Genomic DNA, 12,270 nt, shown 5'->3' on the forward strand with positions numbered 1-12,270 from the left:
AGCAGTAATGAATACAAGAACATTCTGTTTTCTTGCCAGGACTCTGAATGGGGTTTACGTCATTGTAAAAAGGGAAATGAGTTCTCTTCAAGAGGTTTGAGGAACAATCTGCCCAGATTATCAAGAGGTTTTGTTTTGTTTTGTTTTGTTTCAAAAATTTAAGAACACCTTGTTGTAGTTCACAACAGTAACTTTCTAACTTGAAGGAATACCACAATATACATGAGACATTTTTCAAAATGTAGACACCTCCCAACCCACTGCCCTCTGTTGGACACAGCAGACATAGGAGGGGCTCCAGTTCCTTCTATTTTAACAATCAGCTGCTGCCAATTTTGATGAAGTGGTCCATGGACCACACTTAGAAACTGTCAAGAGTTTTTGAATTTCGCTTGTGATCAGTTCTTTTGACAACTGGTATCATTTAGTATGAGATGACAGAGCAGACTTGCAAGAAATGGAAAGTTTGAAGCTTTCCTAGTAAAAGATCTTTCTTCCTTCCTCCCTTTCTTCCCCATCATCCCCCTCTCTCTCTCTCCCTCCCTTCTTTCTTTCCTTCTCCCCCCCCCCTCCCAGGAAAGGAGTATGTAAGGCTGCATATATTCAATAATTTTTTGGCCTACATTTTAAAATTTCCACCTGGAAATTTAATTTCTTTTATCTCTTATAAGAATTAATTCTTCCAATAACTTAGCACTAATTTTGCACTAAGCTGAACCTAATTCCTTCTTAATCGAGTTCTTTACCGTATTTTGAGGTAGTTATTAAAACATGATGTCCTGTTAGACTGAGAAATAAGATATAGAAAGGATGAAATGTGCCACAAGTCCACATAACAATACTCTTTGGCAATCTTTGATGGTTTGAGCCTTCAACCCTCGGTTATGTGACTGCAGACGTGTCCTTCAGTACTACCTTGTAAGTTTTGACCAGCTCCTCCATCCTGTCACTGAGACAAATTTCCAGTCACATTGTCATAGGTGGAGATCAAGGTCCATAATAATAATAATAGCAATACTTCTTTTTTTTTTTTAAGATATCATTTATTTATTTATTTGAGGGAGAGAAAGCACATGAGTAAGGGGAAGAGCAGAGAGGAAGGGAGAGAGAATCTCAAGCAGACTCCGTGCTGAGCACTCAGGCTAAATCTCAGGACCTTGAGATCATAACCCTGATCCAAAACTGAGAGTCAGAAGCTTAATCAACCGAGCCACCTAGGCGCCCCATAATGGTAGCACTTTCAGAGCCCCTTTGTCAACACACTGAATCTTCCTCACAACAACACTGTTGAGTAAGTTCTCTTTTTATCTCAATTTTATGGATTAGCTACTGAATTGTAACTCACCCAAGATCACAAACTGGTAGTTAGTAGAATGGGAAATATCCAAAAGACATATGCTCTTAACCATAATTCTACTCCAGTCTTCTGAGTTATTAATTTAATTAAGATGAACTAAATATGGGTCTAATTTTTTAAAGGAATTTTTCTGTATAATTAAAAAATACATATATGTGTATCAAGCTTTCATCAATTTTCCAATTTCTCCATTCATGATTTTGTTCTTTTTTATATGAACTCTTAAAAAGAATAGAAATAGATGGTCCCATATGTCATAATCATATAAAGAAAAAGGTTTTCTAAGTACTGCTAAAAACTGTAACTCAATGTGAGCTCTACAACTCATAAATCTTTTCTTCCTAGAATTTAATTCCCATATTAAATTTGATTCATCTATTGTTGCCTTAAGGCATCAATAATGTACAGTAATAACATCTTAGAAAAGTAAGGTCTATGGCACATACAGTCTTGAGCTTGATAGAGGGAGGGCAAGTGAAGGACCACCTCACCTGGCCCTGTCAGAAAAGAGCTCTGATCCTGTCTTTTCCCTTTTCTGTAGCAGAAATCTTGACATTTCTGAGGAGAACCTAGTTCCTAGTTTTCAGAACCGTTGGTCTGCTGATGAAAATGAGCACCTTTCATTTTGGACAATTTCTGTTCGGGGTTCCTATTGCTTCCCCAGTGAGATATCAAGTTGACAGTTGGATATTCAAGTCTGGAGCTACTTGATGCCAAATAGAACAAACAAACAAATCAGCAAATAAATACCAAAGGTTGATCCCTCAGAATATTAACAGAAAAAAAAAAAAAACCCTGGGTTTTAATTTTCACTCTGTCATTCACACAGTGATCTAAGGTTCTTAATCTCATTGCAGTAATCTCAATTGCTCTAATCATGAAATGGGTTTTTTTTTTTAAAGATTTTATTTATTTATTTGACAGAGAGAGATCACAAGCAGACAGAGAGGCAGGCAGAGAGAGAGGAAGGGAAGCAGGGCCCCCGCTGAGCAGAGAGCCCGATGCAGGACTCGATCCCAGGACCCTGAGATCATGACCCAAGCCGAAGGCAGTGGCTTAACGCACTGAGCCACCCAGGCGCCCTGAAATGGGGGTTTATTCAACAGATATGTACTGAATGCCTACAATGTGCAAGATACTGTTGCAGGCATTGGATATGGCCTTGAACAAAACACACAAAATTGTCACTCTTGTTCAGTTTCTATTCTAGTGTATGTGTAAGAGGAGGGAGCAGTGTAGAGAGGTAAGAAACCAAGAAAATGGTGAGTTATATAGTATGGCATATGCATATGGTTATAAGTATCAAAAAGAAAAATCAGGGAAGGTGTGATGGAGTGTCTGCTGTGGGTAGAGAGAGGGGGCCAAGGGCATTGAGGAGTTAGAATTGTAAATAGGATTGTCAAGGAAACCTTTTCTTGAAAGCAAAGATTCTAGGTAAGGGGAGAGGAATAGAGCAATGCAGGTACCTGAAAGGGGCTGCTCCAGCAGACAAAAGAGGTAGTGTAAAAGATCTGATGTGGGGACCTGTCTGGTGGGATCAAAACAAAAAAAAAAATCAGGGTGGCTGAAACAGACAGAATGGAAATCAAAAGGGCGTGGGGACAATGGAGGAGTTGAGTTTTCAGACTGCACAACTGGAATAACAGAGCTTTCATTTACAGCAATGGAAACTCTTGGGAAGGACCATACATGATTTGGGGCAAATTAAGTCTGAGTTTCCTAGTGCTGCCTAGTGAGATGCCAAGAAGTCAGTTGGATAGTCAAGTCTGGAGTCAGGAGATGGGACCAGGTATTAAATATATATAAATGTGGAGCTATCAGGTATGAAAAACATTTCAAGTTCACAGAAGTGGATCTAAGTAGAGGAGAGAAGGGATCCAAATTCTGAGGCTGAAGGCTGCCGTAGAAGGAAGTTAGGGAAGTGCCATGTCTTGGAAGCCAAGGGAAGAAAGTAAGCTGAGGAGGAGAAAGAGAGCTGCTGGGTCAAATGTCACAGGTAAGGTAATATTTTCCCCACAACATTATGGCATGAATTAAATAAAAACAATATCTGTACAACACAGCATGATACCTGTCACAACACCTGGCAAAGAACAGTCACTGCTTTATTTCATTTTAAAGAATCTACTTGGGATTTCCCAAAATAAAATTTAATTCCATTCATAATTTTGTGAAGCTGTTTTATCTGCTAATAGAAACATGACTTTATATCTCCAAAGACAGTGAAACTTTTAAAATGGGAGTAAATAAAATATTTCTTAGAGGTATTTCATAAAAGCTTGCGTAAGATAGATTCTCTTTTGCCCATAAATTAATGCCCTAATAAATTATAATAGTGAGCAATCATCTGATATACAGAATTTGGCTTCATAAATGAATTTTTAAGTATTATTCATTTTATGATTAAGGGGCAGCTAAAAGGAAGGAGAGATAAAAAGAATATGGAATAAAGTAAGACAGTCTTCATGCTCACTCTGCCTGGTACTCTACCTGGTGCTTAAATGTAGAATCAGAATTTTCTATTTCTTCTGGCCCAGATTTTTATTTCTTGTCGAAGATAAAGAAGGCCATATGAGTTTCTTCTAGTCACATTACCATGTGACGGGAAACATTTTGGGAGACACAGCTGTCAGTACTAGATCTCTGCTTTGGGTTTGCCACGCCCACTCATAACACCTGTGAGCAGGTGAGCCCAGACGACCACTGGAATGTACTCACCATGTGTCATCTGTAGATTGGATTTTCTGCAGACTAAACCGTCAGAATGGCTTAAACTGTCAGAATGGCTGAAGATGAATATAAATATTGAACACAGATATTTTGAATAATCCTGGAAACTCATGGATTTAGTTTACACAGGACACTGGGTTCTTCAAGGCCACAGATAGTGGGGTTCTGTAAGCAGCTGTAAGAGCTCATTGGGTGCTTGTGTCCAGTGGTGTTTACTGTGCTGCATCTGACAGGAAGAGGGAGTAAATGTTCTTGTTCTTGGGATCTGTGCTGTATCACATGATAATTTAAGTATCTATTTTTTTAAACATCCATCCTTCTAAAATATAAAATTCTCTGAGAGCTAAGAACATGTCTACTGTTGCCAAAATTGTAACCCCCACCAACTACTTTATAGTTAGTGCACAATAAACATTTCCTGTATGAATGTGTTCTCATTGATTTCACAGGCCTGTCAGCTCTCAATTGCATCCCAGGCTAAGAGGTGCCCACAAAGGCTACTTTTAAGGTCACCAATTTAGACCAAGGGATAGAGAGATGGGAATAATTGCTCAGGAAAATGTAGAGCTGCATACTTAGAAATTCAGAATCTTCAGTTGGGGTTAAGGGGGGGATGTTGAGCCCTCTGGACTGTAGACTCTGTGAGTGCAGGAACTGTGTTTATTTTACTCACTGTTTTACTCCAAGAGGCTTCACAGTACCGGCTTATATTACTACTGTTGATAATTAGTTTTTAGACAATCAGTTTATCAAAAAAGATATTTGATGAATAGCAATGATGAGAATGGACTGAACCAATGTCAAGTGCTACAAGTAAAAGTACTCATGAGGGTCTTGTAATGAGTTCCACTGGAGGAATTTCCTCTTGCCACCTTCTTTGTGTAACGAATAACTTCCTAGGGCTGAGCACCCAAGAAACCTTATGTCAAGGTACATTTTACTCAAGGAAAACAAGAGATGTAAAAAAAAAAAAATCTTCAATTAATAGAAAACTGACAGAGTCAACAGGACAGCTAGTGTAAAAAAATTCTAAATTATTTAGAGTCTGGTTATCTAAAACATTTTTATTTATTGTTATCGTTGTTTAAAGATTTATATATTTACTTGTTGGGGGAGGGACAGAAGGGGGAGAATCCTCAGGCAGACTGCCGTGGAGTCTGATCCCTTGACCTGAGATGGTAACCACAGCCAAAAACAACCAGCCGAGCCACCCAGGCTAATAATATGATTATTATTGTCATCTTGAATCTCTCTGCCAAATGTTCTGAAAACAGTCTTTTGAAACTCTGGCTATTTCAGTAACATCTTGAAACACTCAGATACCAAATCTTTGTTGAATTAAATGTTCTACATTGTAGTTAAGCAAAGGCTAAACTGTTTAGGTCTTTATATGAACTAAGTACTTTCATCTTTAATTATATCTGTATGGATATTTTCAAAATTAGAGCTGACAGTAGTCTCATTGAGATGTAACAGTGTCCCTCAATGCTGAAGAAGCAGTAGTTTCAGTAATGGTTTTCATCCCCAGCAACTGTATATGGTCATACTTTGTTATACCAGTGGTTTTCTGAGCTGTGATACCAGTTATGGGTAATAGTCCAATAAAAACAGAAATAAATGATACACTTTTATCATTCCTTCTCCATTCATGAATTAGGCTGTATTTGCTATTCATTTGTGTAAAAAGAAAACAAATTAGAGTTTTAGTCTCATAAGAGCAGAGATTCTTTTTTTAAAAAAAAAAATATATTTATTTATTTGAGAGAGACAGAGACAGCAAGAGAGCACCAGAGAGAAAAGCAGACTCCCCAACTGAGCAGAATGTGTGACGTGGAACTCAGTCCCAGGATCTTGGGATCATGACCTAAGCCAAAGGCAGAGGCTTGATTGACTGAGCCACATGAGTGCCCTAGAGCGGAGATTATTAATTGTTATCTGAAACTAATTGTTATCTGAAGGGGTGCATGTGTGGCTCAGTTAAGTGACTGCCTTTAGCACAGGTCATGATCCCAGGATGCTGGGATCAAGTTCTCTGTCAGGGGCCCCTGCTCAGTAGGGAGTCTGCTTCTCCCTCTCCCTCTGCCCCTCCCCTCTGCTCATGGTCTTTCTCTCTCTCAAATGAGTAAATAAAATCTTTTAAAAAACAAAGAAGAAAGATCAGTGAAGACCCTCAACTTGGTCCAAAATGCCAAACTGAGCTACACTTTAGGTCACACGCATGTAGTTAAAGGAAGCATGTTTTTTATTCTGATTGAATTTACTTTTGGAAACTTACCAAGTTACAACAATGAAAAAGATTAAATGGAGATAACCACGCAAAATAACTGGCACAGTGCCTGGTTCCAACAGGCACTTGGAAATGTTATTTCCCACCACCCCCCCTCTTTCTCTTGCTTCACCTGGAGAGCCCTGAATCATGACTATTCAGGTACATTATGCCTGGGCATCATGACTCCTTATTTCTCTGAAAGGAATGCTTTCAGATGTCGACTCAAAGTATCTCCTTCTTACTCTCCACACCGCACCCCCATCTCCTCTTCCTTCTTTACTACAAATTAGGACACTCAAGTAGTTGAAAGCAAATTAGTTTCAACATGGTAATGCCTAGTCCACTAGGCACATAAGAGATGCTAAGTGACAGCTAGAAGGAAGGAAGGAAGGACGGTTGGAAGGGAGGGAAGAAGGAAGGGAGGAAGACTCTATGATGTTAAAAACCATTGCTAACTTGTGATACTAGCCCTAAGATATCAAAAAAGATGACCCCTTCCTTTTGCACTTTCCAGAACCCAGACCCAGTGTAAGAGGATCTTGTTCTTCTGATCAGTAGGCTTGTTCTAGGAATGGGAGCAAGTAAGACGTTTTGCTTCTTCAAAGTGATTCTTGGACAAAATGTCTTCATAAGCCACCATCCCTAAGAATTGTTGTGGGTAGGTCCTGATTAGAAGCCTCTGGGTGACTTTGACCCAGTGAGGCTGAAACAACCTTATGACCCACTTCTGCCTCCTGTTAATGACCTTTCCTAAGTTCTTAGAAAGCAATAAAAGACTCTATGTCAGGATGCCTAAGGGCCTCAGTTGGTCAAGCACTGCCTTCAGCCCAGGACCCTGGGATCGAATCCCTCAACAGATTCCTTGCTCAGCAAGGTGCCTGCTTCTCCCTCTGCCTGCTTGTGCTCTCTTTCTCTCTCTTGGACAAATGAATAAATAAATAAAATCTTAAAAAAAAAAAAGGATTCCATGTCAAACTTCCCATATTATCTTTAGGTTCTAGTTTGCTTTAGTTATTTTTCTTGGTTTTATCTTTGTTATCTATCAGTCTTTAGATGTGACTCCAGTTTCTGGTTTTGGTTTTAGACTGGTTTATCCTCTGGATCCGAAATTTGACCCTCATTGTAGTTCTGAACTTAGTGCTGTTAGATCTTGGTTCCAGATATTTATCCACCTTCTTTAGTTCCTGATTTCAGTTATGACCTTTGCTTTTGGGAAGGAAATGTTTGTCTTTCAAATTTCCTTCAATATTCAAAATCCAGTTTAATTCCATTCCTTTCAAAGAAGGCTTTCCCAATTCTTTCAATTTGAATAAACTTCTTTCCTCTTGGCTCCAGTGTTTTCTGTATTTCAGGCGTTTCTCTACTTTTGCCTTAAATGTGAAATTATCTTGAGAGCAAGTATCTCCTTTCAAGTCTATGCCTGTGTAATGCCCTAGCCAAAATAAAGTCCTCAATTTACTGAATTTAGGCTCTGGTTGTTCAAGCATTGTGATACCTTGTAGTGGTCACAGCCCAAGTGCTGACGGTGGATGTCATCCAAACAAAGCTATAAGACATAGGCATACAAGAACAGACCTGTTGAGCATCAGGCTTTGTGTGGCCAAGCCTCAAACTAGAATTTTATTCTAAGGAAATAAAAAACTGCTCTATGAGGTCAGGCAAAGGACAGGACTCAAGTTTGGAAAGAATTTCTGAGAAGACTTGAGATCAGGGTGCATGCAGTCATGGATTACATGGATAGAATGCCCATGATTTGTTTTCTAGTTCCCATAAAACAAAGATGAAAGGGACCATCCGCTCAAGTTGAGAAGGGCTAACTATAGGAAAATCTAAAGGAAGTACTACTTTTTACAGTGAGTAATGCACTTAAGTCATTCTTCTAACTTAGAGCTTCATAAGAGGTTCATATAGATTCACAACTGCCCTTCCAGCACCCTTCAGTGGGATGGTAGAAAGAGAACTTGAGTTGGAATCAGGCAGTCTGATTTAGGATCTGGTTTTCCATTATCAGATATATGGACATAATAAAGTCATGTGAATGCTCTGATTCTCATTTTCCCCCTGAAAAATGGGATTAGAGTAGATCCTGCTGGTGCCCACCCCTTCCCCCGAGGCCATGTACCCATTCCTTAGCTGCTACAAGTACTGACTGGTAACAACTCATAGCTGCCCCCTTGACAGAAGAAATGCCCTTGTCTGAGGTGGTTATATGCCACACCCCCTTCCTCGGATAGCTCATGGCCAATGAGTAGCCAACACTGGTGTTGGGGAGTAATAATGGTAATTTTACAGAGTTGTTAGGATTAAATAAGAAGCACACCTGAAAATGCCTGTAATTATAAGTGTTGAAATTGAAAAAAAAAAAAAGGAAAAAACAGAACTAAGAACACTATAGTCTTATAATTACTAATTTATAAAGTTAGACTCATGACGTGAAAGACTATAGTCATAACCTCTAACATTTTCTGGGTCAGAACCCTGGGTGGGATGGTTGGTAAGTCTAAGTGATATCATTTATGTTATCATGTATGAGGACAAACTTTTTAAATCATTAGAAGAAATGCTGCTTCATGGAAGTGCTACCTGTGGATAAGAGGATACTGTCCTTCATGTCAGGTTGTCTTCCTTGACAACTTCCCTGAAAATTAAAATATTCATACTTTCAAATAATTAGAATGTTTGAAATAGCTCATTGTTACTCATCAGAAGCTGGTTTAAGATTTGGTTTGATTTAGGTCTTAAAAAAAAAGGAACTCTGAGTAATTCTATCAGCATTGATAGTGATAATCATTGTACTATTTATTGAGTTTTCCGTTGTGTGTTGGTTGCCCTTCATACACTCATCATATTGGTCAATCCTTCAAGGTAGTTATAATTACCCCAGATTTGCACACAAGGAACTGGAATTTCCTTTATTTAATGACTTGCTGAATGTCATCCCTTCAGACTTAGGGTTGGAAGCTATGTTTATCTGACCGCAGAGTCTGCTCTGTAGCACTGAATTAGGATTGCATGAAGGTAAAATAAGTCCAAGTCTACATTTTTATTTTATAAACTAGACCCAGGCCTAAGTACCAGAATGTGGAAGACAGGTAAGTATCATGGCGTAAACTGCTCTTAGCTCAAATGTTTATAGAGAACCACCAAGGGGATTACTAAAGAAGAGCCATTGTTTATTGGTGAATCATAAATGAGAAACAGTAATACAGTTATTTCATAAAATATGAGTATGTGGACTAAGGTGAGGGATTGTCCTTAGTACATACTTTACGGTTTGGGAAATGATATCCTCCCAACACTACGTGCAAGATTGCTCAAAGTTTCAGTGTCGTTGAGGATACATGGTTCAAATGCAGAAGGAAGATGTGGGTAGTGATAGGTTTGGCAGACTCGGTAGCTGCAAAGATAAACACAAGTTACCAATCATGGGATCAGGTTAACTTGAGTTGACGAAGCTAGGTAAGAATGCTATTGCTAAACAGGAATATTTCAAGTCTCCCATGAAATATTTTTGGCACTATCTCCTTTTTCAATGAATGATTTCCAAAATTTGGTTGATCATTTTCTCCTTCAAGGATGGTGCTCAAACAAGACGGTGCCTGCTAATGTGAATTTATTCTGAAAACACATTTCAGAAGCACCAGTGAAGGACTCGTGAAAATTCTCCCTGGAGTCGGATTAATTATATATATATATATATATATATAATTATTATATATTAAAAAATCTATATATGTAATACATAATAATATGTAATATTATTATATTAATATATATTAATATAATATATAATAATAAATTTAAAAATATATAGATAGATAAATAGATTTTTTAATATATTTGACAGAGAGAGGGACAGGGAGAGAGAGAGAGCAGGAGAGAAGGGGAGGGGTAAAGCAGCAAGCAGAGAGAAGCAGTCTCCTGGCTGAGCAAGGAGCCTGATGCAGGACTGGATCCCAGGACCTCGAGATCATGACCTGAGCTGAAGGCAGAAGCTTAACCAGTTGAGCCACCGAGGTGTTCTGGATTAATTGTATTCTTTACAGTTGCTCAAAATTCAAAATGCTGCTGCTGATTACTTACTAAGGTATATCTGGAAATCAAGTTAGCTAATCTTTTCTAGACAGACTATAATCCTTTTCTTTTTCTTCCCCCATTCCTTTTACCTTCTAATTAATTTATTTTCTTTTTTTAAATTTAATTTTATTTTTTCTGTGTTCCAAGATTCATTGTGTAATGCACCACACCCAATGCTCCATGCAATACATGCCCTCCATAATACCCACCACCAGGCTCACCTATCCCTCCAACTCCCCTCTCCTCCAAAACCCTCAGTTTGTTTCTCAGAGTCCATAGTCTCTCATGCTTCGTCTCCCCCTCTGATATTTTTCTAAGGCTGGTCAAATTATCTCAGGGCAAGGAAAAAAATACATCAAATGGCACATCAGTAAACTGAAGACTAGCTAATATAACGGGGTAGTTCGAATAAATAACAAGTTTAGACTGAACATAGTGATTACTGAAAACTTTCTTGGTAATGCTTGATTATTTTTTGGACCAGCATACTTAAGCCTGGTTTTATAATGGTTCAATATATTAATGGTTCAATATATTAAGCCTGGTTTTATAATGGTTCAATATATTAATGTTGATGTTATGATTTTAAAGTAAGCATTCACACCAGCATACATTTGAATTTTCACATTTCACATTTTTTTAGGGGAGAGAGATACACAAAAACAAACTATAATGGCCTGGTTATAGCTATGCTTTGAGAAACCTCAACGTTTTTGTGGGTGATTGGATTGAGGAACTTTAAAGGTGATGACATTTGCTTTTCTGATTATCCCTTCAAATGAGACCAACGCTGTTTAGGTTCCCATGTATATATTAGTCACCAGGACAACTGCAGAAAGGAATGATGAAGTTGAATCCAATCCCTAGTTTAGAAGATGAAAAAAATCTAATATCCAAAGAGATTGAGTGGCTTTCCCAAGGTCCCAGAACAAGCAAGCAGCTGAGTCAGTGCTCAGAACCCAGTTCCCTGATGTCCCAGCCAGTTCAAACCACCCGGAAAGTGCTTTAAAGAAAGGAAAAATTGACTAAAAGCCTTTAAATATTTAATTATCAGCTTTAATAGTGCAAGGTAGAATCCATTGTGTTACACTTATCTGGTTTGGTGGGCATGCGACAAAATGGTGTTAATAGTTAAGAGTTTCTATAAATGCTTCATTGTGGACAAAGTGATCCAAATCTCTCTGTGAAAAAAATACAGAGGAAAATGATTTGTTTAGGTCAGTTCTAAACAACGAAATCCCAAACCCAAGTCAGGTTACTGGGTAAGGAATTTTTAATAGAGTTCCTAACATATATCTTAGTTCTAGTGCCATCAATAATGTCCCTTTTAATGTTTAGAAGCTTTTTCCCACTTCGTAAGCAGAAACCACTCACCCATGAAAAACGTAGCCAAATATTTAAAATTCCTTGAATTTTAGCCTCTGAATACACAACAAAACATTTTCCCAAGTGAAAAATAGGACACATAATTTGTAGTGTAGAACATGGGCTAGAGGACTTCCAAGGACACTTAAAGCTCTCCAGCTCTAGATTAGAGTGGCACGGCAGCTGTCCTCGCTCACGTGTAATGGGGTTACATGCCATAAAATTATCCATTTCACCAGCGTCAACAAACAGGAAAAAAAATTTTAACATTAGTGATTATTTATTAGTGGTCTTCATATTCCACAGTCCACATATTATAGAACTTTAAAGTTGGGACGCCTGGGTGGCTCAGTCGGTTAAGCATCCGCCTTCAGCTCAAGTCATGATCTCAGGGTCCTGGGATTGTGTCCCTCATTGGGCTCCTTGCTCAGCCGGGAGCCTGCTTCTCTCTCTGCCTCCTGTGCTCCCCCTG

Source organism: Mustela putorius, unplaced genomic scaffold (genome assembly GCF_011764305.1).
Source record: "Mustela putorius furo isolate JIRA1106 unplaced genomic scaffold, ASM1176430v1.1 tig00000430_pilon_pilon_pilon, whole genome shotgun sequence".
Classification (NCBI taxonomy): Eukaryota; Metazoa; Chordata; class Mammalia; order Carnivora; family Mustelidae; genus Mustela; species Mustela putorius.